The sequence below is a fragment of the Dermochelys coriacea genome, chromosome 2 (assembly GCF_009764565.3).
Source record: "Dermochelys coriacea isolate rDerCor1 chromosome 2, rDerCor1.pri.v4, whole genome shotgun sequence".
NCBI lineage: Eukaryota > Metazoa > Chordata > Testudines > Dermochelyidae > Dermochelys > Dermochelys coriacea.
Genome location: NC_050069.1, coordinates 257338991 through 257356587, shown reverse-complemented (window position 1 = coordinate 257356587; position 17597 = coordinate 257338991). Strand labels below are relative to the sequence as shown.

The 17597-nt window shown below is 45.1% G+C and overlaps 1 long non-coding RNA gene across 1 annotated transcript in view; it reads right to left on the bottom strand.

The window, feature by feature from the left end:
* The window catches only part of LOC122458554, a 57520-nt gene extending 42221 nt beyond the window's left edge, over positions 1-15299 (bottom strand). Inside the window, exons 1-2 of the long non-coding RNA XR_006278599.1 lie at positions 15212-15299; positions 14678-14756 (exon numbers count right to left, since the gene is read on the bottom strand). This is a non-coding gene — a long non-coding RNA (uncharacterized LOC122458554). The remainder of the gene's footprint in view (positions 1-14677; positions 14757-15211) is intronic.
* Between the last annotated feature and the right edge of the window lie 2298 nt (positions 15300-17597).

The following is a 17597-nucleotide window of genomic DNA, read 5'->3' as shown; positions in this document are numbered from 1 at the left end:
CTCCTCCAGCTAAACCAGGGGTGGGCAAACTTTTTGGCCTGAGGGCCACATCGGAGAATAGAAATTGTATGGCAGGCCATGAATGCTCATAAAATTGGGGTTGGGGTGTGGGAGGGGGTGAGGGCTCTGGGGTGGGACTGAGGGGTTTGGAGTGCAGGAGGGTGCTCTGGGCTGGGACCAAGGGGTTCAGAGAGCAGGAGGGTGCTCTGGGCTGGGACCGAGGGGTTCAGAGAGCAGGAGGTGGATCAGGGCTGGGGCGAGGAAGGGTTGCAGGTTCCAGCTGGGGGTGCAGGCTCTAGGATGGGGCTGGGGATGAAAGGTTTGGGGTGCAGAAGGATGCTCTGGGCTGGGATCGAGGGGTTTGGAGGAGGGGAGGGGGATCAGGGGTGCAGGCTCCGAGCGGCGCTTACCTCAAGCAGCTCCCGGAAGCAGTGGTGTGTCCCTTCTCCAGCTCCTACATGGAGGCGGAGCCAAGCGGCTCTGCATGCTGCTTCATCCACAGGCATTGACCATGCAGCTCTAATTGGTGTGCCAGAGGGGGCCATTGTAGGAGCCGGAGCGGGGCTATGCCACGGATTTCGGGAGCCACATGGTGCAGCCCTGACCCAGCTGGAGCGCCTGATTGGGGCCGAGCTGCATGGTGCAGCTCCCAACCCAGCACCCCATCTGAAGCACCAGAGCGGGGCTGAGACAGACCTTTATCTGTTAGGACAAACTCTAATAAAGAATTCCCTCACCTTGGCTGTACCACTTTTTGAGTTAGAAAATTGTCATCTATAATGTTTAGAAATTCTAAGGTTGTTTTAGTACTGGCAGCATGAGACTGCCAGTATATATCACTCATCTTGAAGTCCCTCATGATAACACATTCCCTCCCCCTCCCCCCCAAATTGTAGATAGGTGTATAAGGCGGCAATCATACTGTTCCCTAGTGTGATGTGGTGAATTGTAGCAGACACCAACTAGTACCCCATCGTGTGCTTTATCTGCTGGACATTGATCCATATGCATTCAAGATCATTTTCTTTGAGTTATCAGTGACTCATCCTCCTTTCCTCTATTTACTCCTGTTGCACTTGTTTTTCCTAAAGGTGCCCACCACCCTGATGTCCAATATCACCTAAAACAGAATTTGCTGCAGAAACATTAAGGATTGCAACCAGTAAGTCAGTAACGGTGACAGGCCCTGGGGCCAGCAGAAAAAATTGCTATTGTGCGTGTGGCATTCTTAAATGATGCAGAGAAGAACATATGGATGGCTGGAGCTAGTTCCCATCACCCCGGGATCAGGGGAATTCAGTATGCTTTGCTGTCAGTGGAACAATCCTATAAGAAAGAGTGTTAAAGCGTCAGGGAAGATCTTTTAGCAGATTGGAAGAGGAGATGGTGGTTATGACTGAGTTTTTGTTATTATATGCAGCTTACCCACCCACGCTCCAGCCTGCATTTGAAACACATATTTTAGGGATACTGGTGACACTGGAACAGTAGAAGGACCCTGCCTAGCTCAGCTAGTGTCAGACATCTCAGATTACACCTTTGACCCTCTAATTTACAGCCCATTTGCCTAGGCTGAGCAGAGAGACAGGAGTCTCTGGGAGAACCCCAATCAGTTTTTATGGGGGTGGGGGAAGTGCGCTCTCTTTCTCTGTGGAACATCTGTGGGGGAACACACACAACAATCTGCTTCTGGTTAGCTAGCAGGGAAATGCAAATTCAGACAGCAGTGAGCTGGATAGGCATAAAGTTACCATATGTGTCTACCACTGCCTATCCGTGGAACATGGCACATGACATTAGTTGGGCTGAAAAGGGAATCGTAGAGGTCAAGAGTGCACAGCATGTACAAATACACCATTCTGCCTCCAGGAGGCATTCTTTTTCATATCTCCAGAGTGGGTCTGCCTTTGTGCTTCAGCACCCAGCAGCAGGGGTAAAGGCATCACCACTCGATGGTCTATCAAAGAACTTTTGCTGCACAGCACAAACGTAGGGGATCTGGTTTTGACAGCGGAATCCATAAAAATTGACATGCATGATCGTCAACTGAGACTGGAATCCAAATTGTGCCAAATGTATCCTGGGGTGGCAGACTGGAGAACTAAATCTTGTTAGTAGATTTCTATCAGGGATATGTTTGGCCCATTGTGTTGAAGTCTCCCTTTTCTGGTGTAGTGGCTTTTTAAAAAACAAAACATCAAAGCCTTAGTAAAAATCCTGGTGTGAGTAAACAAGGTGAGGTGGACACTGTTTTGAAGGGGAGTGAGCTTATATATCAAGTCATTTGACAGCAGGATTTTTGATGTTTTTCAAAATGCCTGCTTTATAAATCAGGCAAAAATAAAAATGATCACGCCTTTCCCAAAACAACCCCACCAGCCACTGGAAAGGACCAGTTCTACTATTCAGGTATTTAGGAGGCAATATACCACCATAGGAGCTAGGCAGCTCACAAGCAGCGTGTTTAGCCTCTCAAATCAGTGGTGGATTTAGACTTAGTGGGGCCCTGTGCTCAGCTTCACTTTTGGGGCCCCTCCTTAGGACCCAGCCAAGAAAAAGAACATTCTCTCTTATTTCCCTGAACCCCCGTTTTTCATTTTTAATTCTTCTTCATCCTCCTCCTATAAGTAATAGGAAGTAAATGAAAATAAAGTGAGGTACTTTGTTTTTGTAGTCCAACTTATTTTTCCACAGACCACTTGAAAATTGCTGAGGGTCTCGGCAGACCACTTAATGATCTTTCCAAATATTGTTTGTGCCGTTAGCTAACTATTGTAAAAGCGCTTTGGATAAGAGTGCTTTATAAAGTAAAAAATAAATGTTGGATGCGGGTCTGGCCAGGACTTAGGGTGCGGGAGGGGGCTCAGGACTGGGGGTGCAGGGTCTGGGAGGAAGTTAGGGTGCTGGAGCAGGCTGGGGTGCAGGGTCTGTCCAGGACTTAGGGTGTGGGAGGGGGATCAGGCAGGGGGTTGGGGTGTGCAGCACTTACCTGGGGCAGCTCGTTTGATGCGAGGGGTGCAGGTAGGAATGTGGGGGGGTGCAGGAGTCAGAGAGGGCAGATGGCTGAGGTTGTATGAGGGGGTGCAGGGTCTGGGAGAGAGTTAGGGTACAGGAGCAGGCTGGGGGTTGGGGTGCAGGGTCTGGCCAGGAGTTAGGATGCAGGAGGGGGCTCAGAGCTGGGGCAGAAGGTTGGGGTGCGGAGCACTTACCTGGGGCAACTCCCATTTGGTGCAAGAGGTGCAGGTGGGAATGTGGGGTGTGTGTGCAGGAGCTCCCATTTGTTGCTCAGGGTGGGGGTGTGCAAGAGTCAGGGAGGACAGGGGATACGTGAGGGGGGTGCTCCCAGCCCCCTGCCCTGAGCGGCTCATGGCAGGGGGCTGGGGAGACCTGCCTCTGCTCCACCCTGCCCTGATTCCACCCCCTTCCCCAAGCTCCTCCCTTCCCCCCCCCCCGCCTCCTTCTCAGAGCATGCTGTGGCCCTGCTCCTTCCCGGAGTACCAGCAAACAGTTGTTAGGCAGCGGGGGCAGTGCTGAGATGGAGGGGGAGGGGGAGCTTGGCTGCTGGTGGGGGTGGATCCTGAAGCAGGAGCCCCAGGGGCTGGCAGGACCAAGCTTCTGCCCCTGCAGCTGTATTTTACTTTAAATCTGCCTCTGCTCTCAATAGAGCTGTGATACAAGGATGTATTATCCTATATTTCACGTGAGACAAAAAGAGCTTAAAAAAAGTCTCAGGTTTCAGAGTAGCAGCCGTGTTAGTCTGTATTCGCAAAAAGAAAAGGAGTACTTGTGGCACCTTAGAGACTAACAAATTTATTAGAGCATAAGCTTTCGTGAGCTACAGCTCACTTCATCGGATGCATTTAAATGCATCCGATGAAGTGAGCTGTAGCTCACGAAAGCTTATGCTCTAATAAATTTGTTAGTCTCTAAGGTGCCACAAGTACTCCTTACTCCTTTTCTTTTTTTAAAAAAAGTCTGTGGCACAGCTGGGAACAGAACCCAGGACTCCTGAAGCCCTATTGAGAGCCTTAACCACAAGATTGCCTTTCTGCTCTGTGTGGGACAATACTTGGTTTGTTTCCAGCTAGCCACCATTATTTTCACCAATAGCCAACTGGCACAGGGAAATTTTTTCCTAAAAGTTTTATAATATTTCTTCTCCTGCCTTCCGTACTACTAATCACCATTAGTAAGACACTTAGCGGCATCTCATGGCACTTCACACCTTTGAAGTGCTACGCAAACATTCATTAATTAAATCTTAGCTTCAGGGATCCTGTAGACTTTGTGCTTGCAAAGGGACACCAAAAAGGAAGATCAGAGCTGGTGAGCAGCTCCGCTCCCTGCTTACACATTGCGAGGAGAGTGCCCGAGGAATGAGTCCGTGGGAAAGATAGCTCATTCTCCCTGAGGCGCCTGCTGCTGCAGTGTGGTCAGGAAATGGTAACCCTTTCCTTAAGAGGATATTTGGGTCTCAATTGTCCATTTCTTTCACAGAGACCTCAATCCCAAAACAGAATTCAGAGCTACCTTTCTGTCCCAAAATAAACAAAACCAGCAGTAGTTGGTAGTTGTGGGTGAGGAAAGGGAATATGTGCAGGTGGAACAGGGACAAATTAGAAGTATTTGGGAAAAAAAAATCCATTAGCAGTAAAAGGAAGAGGACGTTTTAGTAGCCAGCAAGGAAATAATAGCTAATTTTGTTATCATTCATTTCTCTCAGCCGAGCACGGGAGCAATGATGTCAATACCTATTAAACCTCCAAGAATGCCACCTGGTTTGAACAGGACTTTCCCAGAGGCCTGAAATGCTCAAACTGTTAATAAAGTTCAGTGCCTCCTTTCCAGTCAGCCTAACTCCAGAGGGCTTATTGGGATAGTTCCCACCGCTAACGGCAAGCACATACTGAGGGCAAAGGGGTGTGTGTGCTGGGATAACACTAGGGAGAGACACAATAGAGCAGCAGAGACAGTAAAACTGTTGAGTAGCACACTGCATTGTTGACATAAGGGAGGGAGCGCACCTTTTAGCGGTGACTACTGCGTGAATACAGGGACCACTGTACAAACCCAGAAGCAACTTGCTTCAAAAGATTGAATTCACTCAGGTTATATTTTAGAGGCAAATGGCAAACGTTTTATGCTCGGTCCAGCCCTTTTAGTGCTGGCATTTTTGTCTAAATTGTGTTTGGATTAAATGAATCCATCTCATCTGTTTGCTCTATGGCTCTGAAATCTCCATTGCATCACTCTACAGAGCTCAGCAACACCTTGCCTGATCTTCCTGCTCTGTCTTGTCAGCATTCTGCTTTGGCCCCTTAAATCAAGGGAAATGGCTTTTATCTAGGAGACATATGCTTCAGGTGTCTAGCATAAGGTACCATCCATACAAAGTAAGTGCAATTGGGCCTGCCAGTAACACACGGTCAATCTAGATATGGATAAACAGCTTCAAATGTATTTGCTGCCTACTCCCCCATTCAAAGCTAATAAGCAGTGGGAATATGCTCCTGCTAGGCATATATAATGTTGCTGGATACGGGATTTTGCCCTTGCATTGCATCTAGGAGACCTCAGATCAGATCCCCAGCTTCTTTATAAGACACCACTAGGATTAATAAACCAAGAAGCTTGGTCACTTGGGCCTAGGGTCATTGGAGGTTGCAGACACGAGCTGGAGAATTTGGGGAGCGGAGGCTTTTATTCAACACATTCTCAGTTGTGTTCTCTTGTGCAATTTGGATGGCAACAGGGGGAACTGCGATATCTCCATTAAGCAAAGATAAATGATTAGTGTTGAGTTGTCTGCAGAGAAGCAACCAAACATGGGTAGTTTTGCTTGTGACCTCAGTAAGACCAATATCCAGATCTCATATGCTGGAGCGAAAAAGTATTACTGTGAAGTCTTAACAGAGCTGACACACTTGCCATCATGAATGAAGCTGTCATTGCTCTGAAGAATTCAAGTGGCAGGGCACTGGATATGCTAATGCAAAATAAACTGATCTGAGCTGGTTGACGTTTCACTGAAACACTTTTTTCTACAAAAGGACTTTTCCACGGTCAGTGTAGTGGAAGAGATGGGGGTGGAATTTTCTGTTCTTTCAATGAAAAATTATTTTTAAAAACAAAAACAATTTTTTCTAAGTTTTCAGTGAAAACCAATATTTTTCTTCAGAAATTTTGAAAAAAAAAAAAAAAAAAAAGCTTTTAGAAAAAATTTCCAGTGAAAAAGAGATTGGCAGAACCATCCCTAAAACATCCTTTGGCAACAGGCCAAGTCCACAGAATTACAGATGGAGAGCAACTGAAGACAGGGAAGATCTATTAGGCCATCTAGACCATCCCCCTTATCGCTAATCCATTCACTACAGTACAATTGCTAGTGCTTTATGGAGTGTCATTTTAAGGGTTCCAAGTGACAGCATCTTCCCTAGGGAAATTATCCCACAGTCTAGGGAGAAGGTCTTTCCTGCGTGATTGCCCCTGGAGTGCTGAGCTAGAAGCTAAAATGGCTGAAGCCTCTGGTCGGCAGAAAGATGTGCAGGTATATGGCACTGATGATTTTACTCTCCAGTGCTGGGGCCGAGTCACCAAGACAGACAAGTGTGGATAAGAGGATGGGTCTGCAGTATTGGTGGCACCTCTGCTGCTTGATAGATAATTGGTGAACTCTCACCCCAGGGTGGTGTGCGTCTGGGGATTCTTTTCTTCTAATCCCTAGGCAGAAAAGCACAAACAGAGTGCAGGACAGTGAAGGAGATGACATGCCCAAGGTCACACAGGAAGTCTGTGGTATAGCTAGAACTCTAACCCAGATCTCAAGTCCCGGATGAGTGCCTTAATGAAAGCTGGAAAGAGCACAGTAATCCCACATTGCTTATTTGAGAGGATTCAAGACATCGGCTTTTGCAGGCACCCCAGTTTCTGTGTGTCTTGGTGCAGCCTCATTTAGAAAAAACTTTGGCCCAAGACAGAGCAATGAAATAAAATGAGGTATAGACTGGGAAATCTCTTCATCTCGTTATTCCCCAATACCTGTTAGGCTGTACATTGTAATATTATCTAGAATTGTAATATCATAAAGGGAGGAGAGAAAGTCAACCTCTCTGCTATTACAAACTCCTTTTTTGTTAGTGTTCACACAGGACTCAATGCAATCAGATGATCCACAAGGGTTTTTTTGAGATGCACCCTGATTGTAGCTCAGTTCCAGGCCTCCTTAACAGAACACAGCAGAGTGGCAAAAAAGGGCAAGGCCAGATATTCAGATACTACCCTGGCAACAGGGAGAGCAAGAATGCTAAAGAGGTCAAGGGTCAGAAGAGGAGAACTAGAAGAAAGGCCATCTAGCAACAGGCATAGCTTTCAGACAACAGCTCCAAGGCTAAAAAACTGCATGGAAGTGAAATAACGAAGTCAAGGGCCTTGCATGACTCCTGCTGTAGCTGGAAAGTGCTTAAGCCTGAAACAATCATATTTAGACCAGGCACAATAGCATTATATATTTCAGAGTGATTGATTCATAACTCCCAGGAGTTCTTTGCTGTATTCTCTCCCCCCCTCCCATAGCAGTTTGTAAGATCCAGTCCTCAAGACAGATGAAAGAGATCACTTCCCTACATTCTCCTTAACACCAGTAGGTCCCCACAGCATTTAGAAAGGAGCATTTTAATGCTTAATGCTCTAATGAGGAAATCCAACTGCCATCAGTAGAGCCTGTTTTGATGGGTAAACAGGATATTTTGGTGACAGGTCATTTTAATACTGAACCGATTAATTCCAGAACACTGGAACAATGGGTTTCCTTTGGCTGCTGAATAATGCATGCCTGGTGTTGCAACTGGCATCAGTAGGGTTCCTGGTTAGTGAGAGAAATTCACACCAATGCTATTTTAATAAGCCATCACTGCTAAAGAAAGCTATTTACATTATTCATCTCCAACATTTGCACAGACATGTCAACTAGGGAGGTGGGGGAAAATGAGGTCAGAATAAAATACCGTTTCCTAAGTATTTAATTTCATGATCAATATAAATGGAATAAGGCAATGCTTATTTTAAGCATGTGATGTTAAAGGTACTGTCTCTGGTCTACAACTGGGACAGTTGTAAGCACATAAGAAAGTGACAGAGCTTGACAGACTAGGGAAAAGCCAGGCAAAGACTGGCCAGTCAGCCAGACCAAAGCTGTACCAGAGCTCTGCTTGATGCATGTGTGTGTCAGCCGGGTAGCATTAGGATTGTCCTAGGCACAGTGGGCTGTAACAACCCTTTTGGGCCATTATGGCAATCAGGGATCATCGGACAGAAGCCATTCTCTAGCCATGGCTCCTTATGTCTGGGGCTGCCATTATACTGACTGCACACCACTCAGGAACTGCCTAAGTGACTGGATTTGGCAAATTCCCAGCTTCTTCATTGGTGCAATCCAGCCAGGGGTAGGGACAAGGATCCAGCCTGGACTTATGGAAGTGAGAGATAAAATAACTAGTTTGGTCAGATATAGTCTATCTTCTTGCCAATGCAGGATTGTTCCACTTTAGTTTCGAGTGACTCAGACAGAGAGAGAAAGGGATGTTTTTGTAGTTAACGTTGGATTGCAAATCAGGGGCTTTAGGTTCAATTACTGACTGTCAGACTCCTCATGACATCTTGGGCAAGTCACTTAGGATCAGATTTTCAAGCAAGATCAGTTTCCATTTAGGCACCAGTTCTGTGGCTAAATTCTGAAAAGCGATCATATTAAAGGCCAAGCTTTTTACTCAAATTTGACCTAAATTATGGGTGCTGAGCACTTGAAAAATCTGGCCTGCACTCTCTCTAGGCCTCAATTTCCCATTAGTAAAGTGGAGGTAATACTTCCTGTCTCTAATGTCTATTTAACCTGTAAGCTCCTTGGGGCAGGCATGATCTCTTACTGTGTTTGTACAGTGCCTATCACAACAGGGGCCTGATCTTCATAGGTGCCTCTAGGCTCTATCAAAACATTAATAGTTTTAAGTGACTCAAGTAACAGTGCTTCTAACAGTTGCGGCTCCTTGGAGCCCACTCAAGAATTCCATCTCACTCCTTGGAGCGTACACCCTTCAGAGACCTGTAGATCTGTCCTCCTCCACTTCTGGAGCAGTGGGAATGTTTTCTATGAGCTTGTGTCTCCAATGTGAGACTTGCCTTCATTGTGATACTTTATTGTATTATTATTTGTATTCTTAATTCTTTCTTGGGAGCAGAGAGCCCAGAACAGATGCGTTTACAATCTATTAAGTCCAAAAAAAAGCTAATGGAAGCAGCATGACCATTTCTTCTTGTTTTGCAAAAAATCTAAACAATAAAACCCCCAATACCTTGAGAACATGACACCATGGCGCATAGTAATACAATGTCAGGATCAAAGGCAGCTGCAGAGCTAAGTGGAAGAGGCTGCACCCAGCTTTACAATGTGTAATGTGTTATTTCTATCTCTCTGGAGACCTATAATTGAGGCATATTGAAAAAAAAATTAGTTTCCTTATGGGGCCATTACACTGTATATTAAGGAGTCCAATTGACATGAAGTACTGAAATGAATTTTCTAACCTTTTTAAAAAAAGCCTTCACTTTGAAATTTATCATGCATGTTCCAGATTAAATCTTCCTAACATAACTGGCTTCCTATTCTCTCTCCCCCATCACATGTAAGCTTCTTGTCCTTGCCTTCATAATTAATTGTTGCGCAGAGGACTATAGAAACATATAGCAAGAGACAGCCCTTAATCTGAAGGATTTATATTTAAAGAGATGAGTCAAAGTATCATCAACCCCATGTTTGACAAGTTCTAAGAGGTAGCTGGGATTTTTAAAAACATTTATTCCCTCCCCTTCCTAGAAAGTGGGCAAAAGCAAAAATCATTTTTTTCCTAGAAAAAAGTCTCCACAATGTTATTTTTTCAATAAAATTTCAAAATGAGGGCCAATGTTTTTCGAAGTGGTTTTTGGTGCCTCTGTTTTTGGGGCTGCATCTTTTGGGTGCCTGGTTTTCAGTAATTCAGCTTCTCATAACAAGCACCCAAAAGGGCCTGAACTTAAAAAGTAACTGGTGACTTTAAGGCCCCTTAAGACTATAAAGGCTGCCACACTCTACAATGGGATTTTCCCCAATAGCTCCTTGAAGATCACAACTTCATAGTAGGTTGGATGGAAAAAAACCCAAGAAGCTATATTTGAGCATAGAGCCTCTAGGCAAAAATAGCTCATGGAACCATCCCATTTAGTTCTAGTTTAGTGGTGCAGATCAATACTAATTATTTAATGCTAACACCTCAGGATCCTCGCAGGGCTCTAATGGTGATCTTTTACTGCTTGTTCTCTAGCTTTGCAATATCAAGCTTCATTATGGTGCACAGAGCAGGAAAGCATCTTTAGACAAATGAACACTGCACTAGTTTTATGGCTGGTTAATATCGCACCAAGCTCAAATGACCCTGTACGGCCAATGAGTATCATAGCTGGGTGGACTCTGGCAGACAGTGGTCCCCAAAATGTGTGGCCCTTGTGGGGGGGGGGGGGGAGAAGTAGAAAGGTCAAGGATCTTGGTTAGCCACCCACAAAACCCCTCCCCATCCTCAAAATAGCACCTGCAGCATTTGTGTTCTAGAATTGAAGGTTTCATTCTAGGACACCATGTATGGCTCTAGTCCTCACAGCTGTGAAGCTAACCTTGTAAATGAGATCTTAATGTACACCCATGCTGCAGGGAAGGGGGGAAAAAGGACACAAGAAGCATCTCTGTATGTCCTCTGTGCAGCCTTTGCAATCCCTGTGCCCCTCAAATGCAAGCGCAGATCCCATTGATGCCCCTGTGGCTGCTGGCCACACCCCAAAGAAGGCAGGGAGAAAAGCATATTTCTCAGCCTGGCTGGCTGCAGAGGGGAGTGCACAGTGCACCTTCCTAAGTTATAGCAGCAGGTACACTCCCACTATGCAGCTTTGCACCACTCTCATTGCGGGACCACACTTAGGCTAGAGGAGGAGAGTCTTGTGGTTAAGGATGAGGAGATCAGGGTTCAATTTCCTGCTCTGACTCAGGCTGCCTGTGTGACCTGGGGCAAGTCACGGTAGCTCAATTCCCCCATTGCACCAAAGGGATTATGGTGCGTCCTTTATTATCCTTCTCTATTTAGATGGCAAGTTATTTGCATCAGATTATCTTCCTATATGCACAGTGCCTCCAGGTGCTATGGTAGACTCAATAGCTTGTAGAGCTCTTGGAAGATTAAAATTGTTAGCGCAGTGCTAAGTATGCTATATGATCAGAAGAATTTGTCATCAGCCTACAAAATTACCTTGAAAAGGAGCCTACACTCAAGGCACCGACACGTGGCTGCAACCTTGACTCAGAGGCGTGGGTGGGACTTACTGCAGCACATACAACTTTCTCCTAGATTTCCAACTGCATGAAACACACTTCAGGTGAAACAGGCTCTCTTACAGTACCAATTGCTCTCAACACAAACTGCCTTGAAGGATTCTATGCCCATATACTGTTGCTGATCTTAGCAGACCCTGCCCGGAGAAGCAAAGCTATCCCAAAGCATTCTAAATTCAAAGAGCTGTGACCTCAGGATGTCTTGCCAGTTCAGAACCAGATGGCACAGGTAAACTTTTATTAACTGACATTTTCAGATGGACACATTGCTCACTATCGATTCAGAAAGCATTTAATCAGTCCAGTTTTGTTTTGTGTTGCTACTGCAAGCTGGCTTGCTTCTATAAGCAGCTATTTCAGAAATGGACACAAACTGCATGAACCCTGAAAGCTACCCAGAACCTTTAGAAAGAAAGTAATGTAAGCCTTCCCCCTGCCTCCCCATATCACTAAAGACTTGTCTTCATCAGAGTTTTGTCAACAAAAGTTATGCTGACATACAGTCACCACTTTAACTAAACTGCTCTTGCATGTCCACACTATGCTCTTTGGGTTAGCAGAGCACATCCACACTAGCAGTTCTGGCATCAACATAGAGAGCAGTGCACCATGGGTAGCTATCCCACTGTGCAACTGGCTGCAGAGTGCTTTGGAAAATATTTGCAGTGCCTCATGGGGCAGCTAGTATCACATGATGGTTATGGCGACATAACAAATGGCAGCATCTACATGGATGCTTTATCGCTTTAACTTTGCTGCAAAAAGCTCTATGTCTCTCCTCAAGGTGGTATTATTTTGTTGGCAGAACAGGAGAGTTTTGCTGCCAAAAGTATCATTGCAGTGTGTACACGTCTACAGTTGCATTGGCAAAAGCTGCCTTTTGCCAACAAAACCATGTAATATAGAGAAGGCCTACAACAAATTAGAGGACTGGGCCAAAAGAAATCTGATGAAGTTCAACAAGGAGTCAAAGGACAAGTGCAGAGTCCTGCACTTAGGAAGGAAGAATCCCATGTACTGCTACAGACTAGGGACCGAGTGACTAGGCAGCAGTTCTGCAGAAAAGGACCTTAGGGTTACAGTGGACGAGAAACTGGATATGAGTCAACAGTGTGCCCTTGTTGCCAAGAAGCTAACGGCATTTTGGGCTGTAGAAGTAGGAGCATTGCCAGCAGATCGAGGGACGTGATCATTCTCCTCTATTCAGCATTGGTGAGGCCTCATCTGGAGTACTGTGTCCAATTTTGGGCCCCACACTACAAGAAGGATGTGAAAAAATCGGAGAGTCCAGCGGAGGGCAACAAAAATGATTAGGGGGCTGGAGCACATGATTTATGAGGCGAAGCTGAGGGAACTGGAATTATTTAGTCTGCAGAAGAGAAGAACGAGGGGGGATTTGAGAGCTGCTTTCAACTACCTGAAAGGGGGTTACAAAAAGGATAGATCTAGACTGGTCTCAGTGGTAGCAGATGACAGAACAAGGAGTAATGGTCTCAAGTTGCAGTGGGGGAGGTTTAGCTTGGATATTAAGAAACACTATTTCACTAGGAGGGTGGTGAAGCACTGGAATAGGTTACCTAGGGAGGTGGTGGAATCTCCTTGCTTAGAGGTTTTTAAGGTCAGGCTTGACAAAGCCCTGGCTGGGATGATTTAGTTGGGGATTGGTCCTGCTTTGAGCAGGGGGTTGGACTAGATGACCTCCTGAGGTCCCTTCCAACCCTGATATTCTATGATTCTGCCATCTGGGGAATTCCCAGAGTGACTGGGAATTTCTTCCTCATGGCTAAACAGAACAAAATTGGGGTTCCTTTAGTCTGCCGAATACAACAAGTCAAGGACTGTGAGCAAAGAACCACAAATGTTTTCTCAAATTTTTAAATGAATTTTCTCCATCCACTTTTTATATGAATCCTTCCCATGAACAATCCTGCTGACCAGTTTTACTGGCACAAATGTTTGCGCAAAGACAGCAAAGATCAAAGCAGCATCTGCTAGCTTTCATGGTAACTAACCTTTTAATATTACATATTAATGCTGAAAGAGCTTGCAAACTCATCCAATTAGAAAAACAAATCATATCATGTGACTTAGCTGGCCAATCAGAACTCACAGCTTGGATTTCACATATGAATTATTCAAACAAAATTACTTGAGGCATTAAGTTTGAACAAATAAATTTGAACAAATGAATTCAAGCAATCACAATCTACTTAATACTCTCCTTCCTCACCATGTAGTGAGCATTTGTTATTAGTGCTGGAAAAGCACATGCATACAATTAAGCACATCAAAAGACTACACACCGAAGGGGCTTTGGGCACTGGTGCACCTCAATCCTTCCTTTGGCACATAATAGTTTAGTCTCCTGGAGGCTGGAATACTTTGGTCCAGTTTAGGTTATTGGGTTTAGCTAGCCTGTTTCAGAGAAATAGGAGCTTCTTCCAACAAACCCCAAAGCCCTTTACTCCCGCCCTTTACTTCAGCTCTGAACCTGAATCGCGCCCACACTATCAAACCAGGCTTTGCCATTCCTGTCTATTCTGGGCTACTATTTGCATGTCTTCTATGTTAAGTCAAGTCTCATACATTTTCCCTCTGAGCACTGTTCAATGGAGGTCAAACACACATAAAATTCGCAAAAAAGAAAAAGGAGTACTTGTGGCACCTTAGAGACTAACAAATTTATTTGAGCATAAGCTTTCGTGAGCTATTTGAGCATAAGCTTTCGTGAGCACATAGCTCACGAAAGCTTATGCTCAAATAAATTTGTTAGTCTCCAAGGTGCCACAAGTACTCCTTTTTCTTTTTTGCGAATACAGACTAACACGGCTTCTACTCTAAAACATATAAAATTAACACCGAGTTGGCCAAAGGACATTTTCACAACAGCAATGGAAAGAAAGAGTGACCCCCAATCTGACAGAGTCAGGCTAGGCCAGGGCCATATTTATCAAACACATTTGTAACATCTAGAGTAAGCCTAGGACAGCATTGGGGATTTGTGCTGATCGCCAATTACAGCTGAGACACAAAGCGGGTGAGGTAATATCTTTTACTGGACCAACTTCTGTTGGTGAGAAGTTGGTCCAATAAGAGATTTTACCTCACCCACCTTCTCTCTCTTCAATATCCTGGCACCAATACAGCTACAACAATACTGCACGTTACAGCTGAGAACAGAGTACTACCTTAAAAATAGAGCAGGTAACTAAGCATTACCTCTTAATTCCCCCGCCCCCTCACCTTATTCATATCAAATGCATCACTCACCAGTTGTCATGCATTTTCTGTCTTACACTGCAATTGGGTATCCATCTTGTGGCTGCTGAATAGACATAAGGCACTGGGTCTGTAAAGTAAGAGTTTATTCCAGGGAACTGTTAGGCAGAATTTGCTCTGGTTTGATACCTTCAAGAACACTGCACAGCCCTCCCACCAAGCAAGGAGAAGGTGGATAGCCTTTCAGATTGTGACAGCCTGTGTGGCCTCTCATCTAATTAGGTCAGATAAGAGCTTGCATGAAGAAGCAGGTGAAGTGCTGTAGATTCAAAGAAGATGGTAAATTAGCTCAGTTAAAATGAGAGAAGCTACCTCCACTCACAAGCCCTTGTCGAGAAATCAAGCCAAACTTAAAAAAAGTTCAAAATAAGCATGCTTAAAGGCAGAGCCTCTCCCTTGGAGCAAAGGCAGGAGCAGGGTGTGAGCTAGTGAAGTAATTTGCCCTACCCTCACCTTCTAGTGAGAATTGTATTTTCTGATGACAGGAAAAATATCAAAATACTTAACTTGCTCAGCATTTCTTACCCAGTACTTTCCAGGCAAGGATCTGCCTCTTCCTTTCTGTTCCTGGAACACCTGCCTTTAAGGCCCCTCTCTTGAGCACCTGTTTGAGCCTGAGTTGCTATTAACTCATTTACCATGGCCAGAGCTATCACAGTCGTTGTCTGATGGCATGGAGGTTTCAGAGCCCTCCCAATCTACTGAAGATGGCTGAGCTGGTCTCATCTTGATTTTGCTAAGTCTGTTTTTATTATTAATACCACCTAGTTCTGATTAGAGCTTCTCATCTGTAGATCTCTAGGCACTTTAGAAGGGAGTTCAGTATCATTATCCCCAACAAACCAAGGAACAGAGAGATGAAGGTCACACATCAGGTGAGTGATAGAACTCAGGTCTCCTGAATCCTAATCCAGTGCACTATCCATCAGGCCACATGTAGCCCTCAGGCCTGATGTCCACTCATATAAGATTACTATATGTCCATGTTTCTCCTATGATTTGTTGGTATTTCAGGTGCTGCTTTGCAGATGCCTGAAATGTTCCACTTCTCCATGTTAGTGGTGAAAACGTTAGGGCTTGTTCAAGATGTATTGCTGCACCATGGAGAATTTGCTCATTGTTTTACAGGAACAAACAGTCTGTGGAATGAGTGTTCAGTGTGATGAACAGTGTTTCGAATCTAATGAGCGTTGACACTCATAGCAGAGCTTTTCTCCTTTGCTCCAAATGAACATCAATGGCCTGTGTTCAGGGGTCCTGCTAAATTCTTTTAGATTCTACTTGAGTGGAAGACGTTCTCTATTCCAAGAAGCTGCACATGCCTTGTTGAGACAGAAGCTGGCAATGGTGACATCTGCACTTATTTTAAAAAGTGCATTTTGGTCTTTTGTGTGACTGCTTCACAATCCTAAAAATAGGTTTCAGAGTAGCAGCCGTGTTAGTCTGTATTCACAAAAAGAAAAGGAGTACTTGTGGCACCTTAGAGACTCTAATTTGTTAGTCTCTAAGGTGCCACAAGTACTCCTTTTCTTTTTAATCCTAAAAATGTCACTGCAAAACTGTCCTGGGTTTTCATGTTGAAAATATGGTCCCTCAGCTACCATACCTCTAGCTTGCTGACTCCATTCTCATCCCTTCCACCCACCCTCATGGTCTCACAAACACAAAAAGTTACATTAATCACAAACAACAACTTTCTTTTCTAACCAAGGAACAAAACATTTGGAATAGACACAAGCAGCAGCCGAGGGATCCTTGAAGATACATGGGTAATAACTAAAGCCACCAAGTGCTCTTATCATTCTGCCTTTGCCTTCCCTCACCCCTCTGCTGTTTGCTGTTATCATTTCTATATTATGTTAAACGTAGGGGCTGATCCTGCAAACACAACTGCAAGTAGCGAGTGGTCTTCCTCGTGTGGGCTAGTTCTGGGTAGAAAGTTCTATGCTGGTGGTAAGAGTTTGCAGAACTGGATCTTATGACTGTAAATTCTTTGGGTAAGTCTACACTGCAGCTGGGAGATGCGAGTCTGTCTGGGCTGGGAAACACATCAGCTCAGCTTGAGCCAGCATGCTAAAGTTAGCAGTGTGGACATTGTGACATAGGGAGAGGCTTAGGCTAGCCACCTGAGTCCAAGCCCATCACCCCTTTAGGTCCAAGTTCAGGCAGCCATCCCAGGGTGCAATGGCCACACTGCTATTTTTAGCATGCTAGCTCACGACTATGTACCCATGCTGAGAATCACACCTCCCAGCTGCAGTGCAGACATATCCTTTGGGGCAGAGACCACATGCCAGCACTGGGACTGAAGGGAGGCAGCTGGCCCCTCTCCAGTTCTCCTGGGGCTAATTGGGTACCCACTCCAGGGTCTGGCAGCCATAACTGGCACCCTGTTAAAGTAGCCTCCATGGGCTGTAGTGAGCATGAAGAAGCACTGGGGTTCAGGACCATCTCTCCTGGTTAAAATAGATTGGAACAGGAGGGACCGCTCTCAAGGAAGAGGGGGAGCTGTGGAAGGTGAACTACTTATCCAAGCTGGGGGAACGCCATTCTGCCTTTAATTGTACTCCCGCATCCTTTAAACCCCCCAACTCCTGCCTCAGAGCCTTCTGTAGGAGGCTCTTGCCTTGGCTTGCTGCCAAGGGTCCAATCTGCTGACGGATTTCACTGTTAGGGAAGAGGGGGTTGAGTTTCCATAACCAGTGCCCAAAAGTCCTAGGGAACACTGACTAGGGCACCATGTATTTACTTGGTAAAAGCACCAGGCACATCCATTATAAATCATATCAAATCCCCAAGTTTATTTAGTATAATTGTGCAACATGTCTATTGCGGTACCACCAACCAGGTTGGAACCCTATTGTGCTAGGTGCTGTACAAACATAGTAAATGGCAGTCCCTGACCCAATGA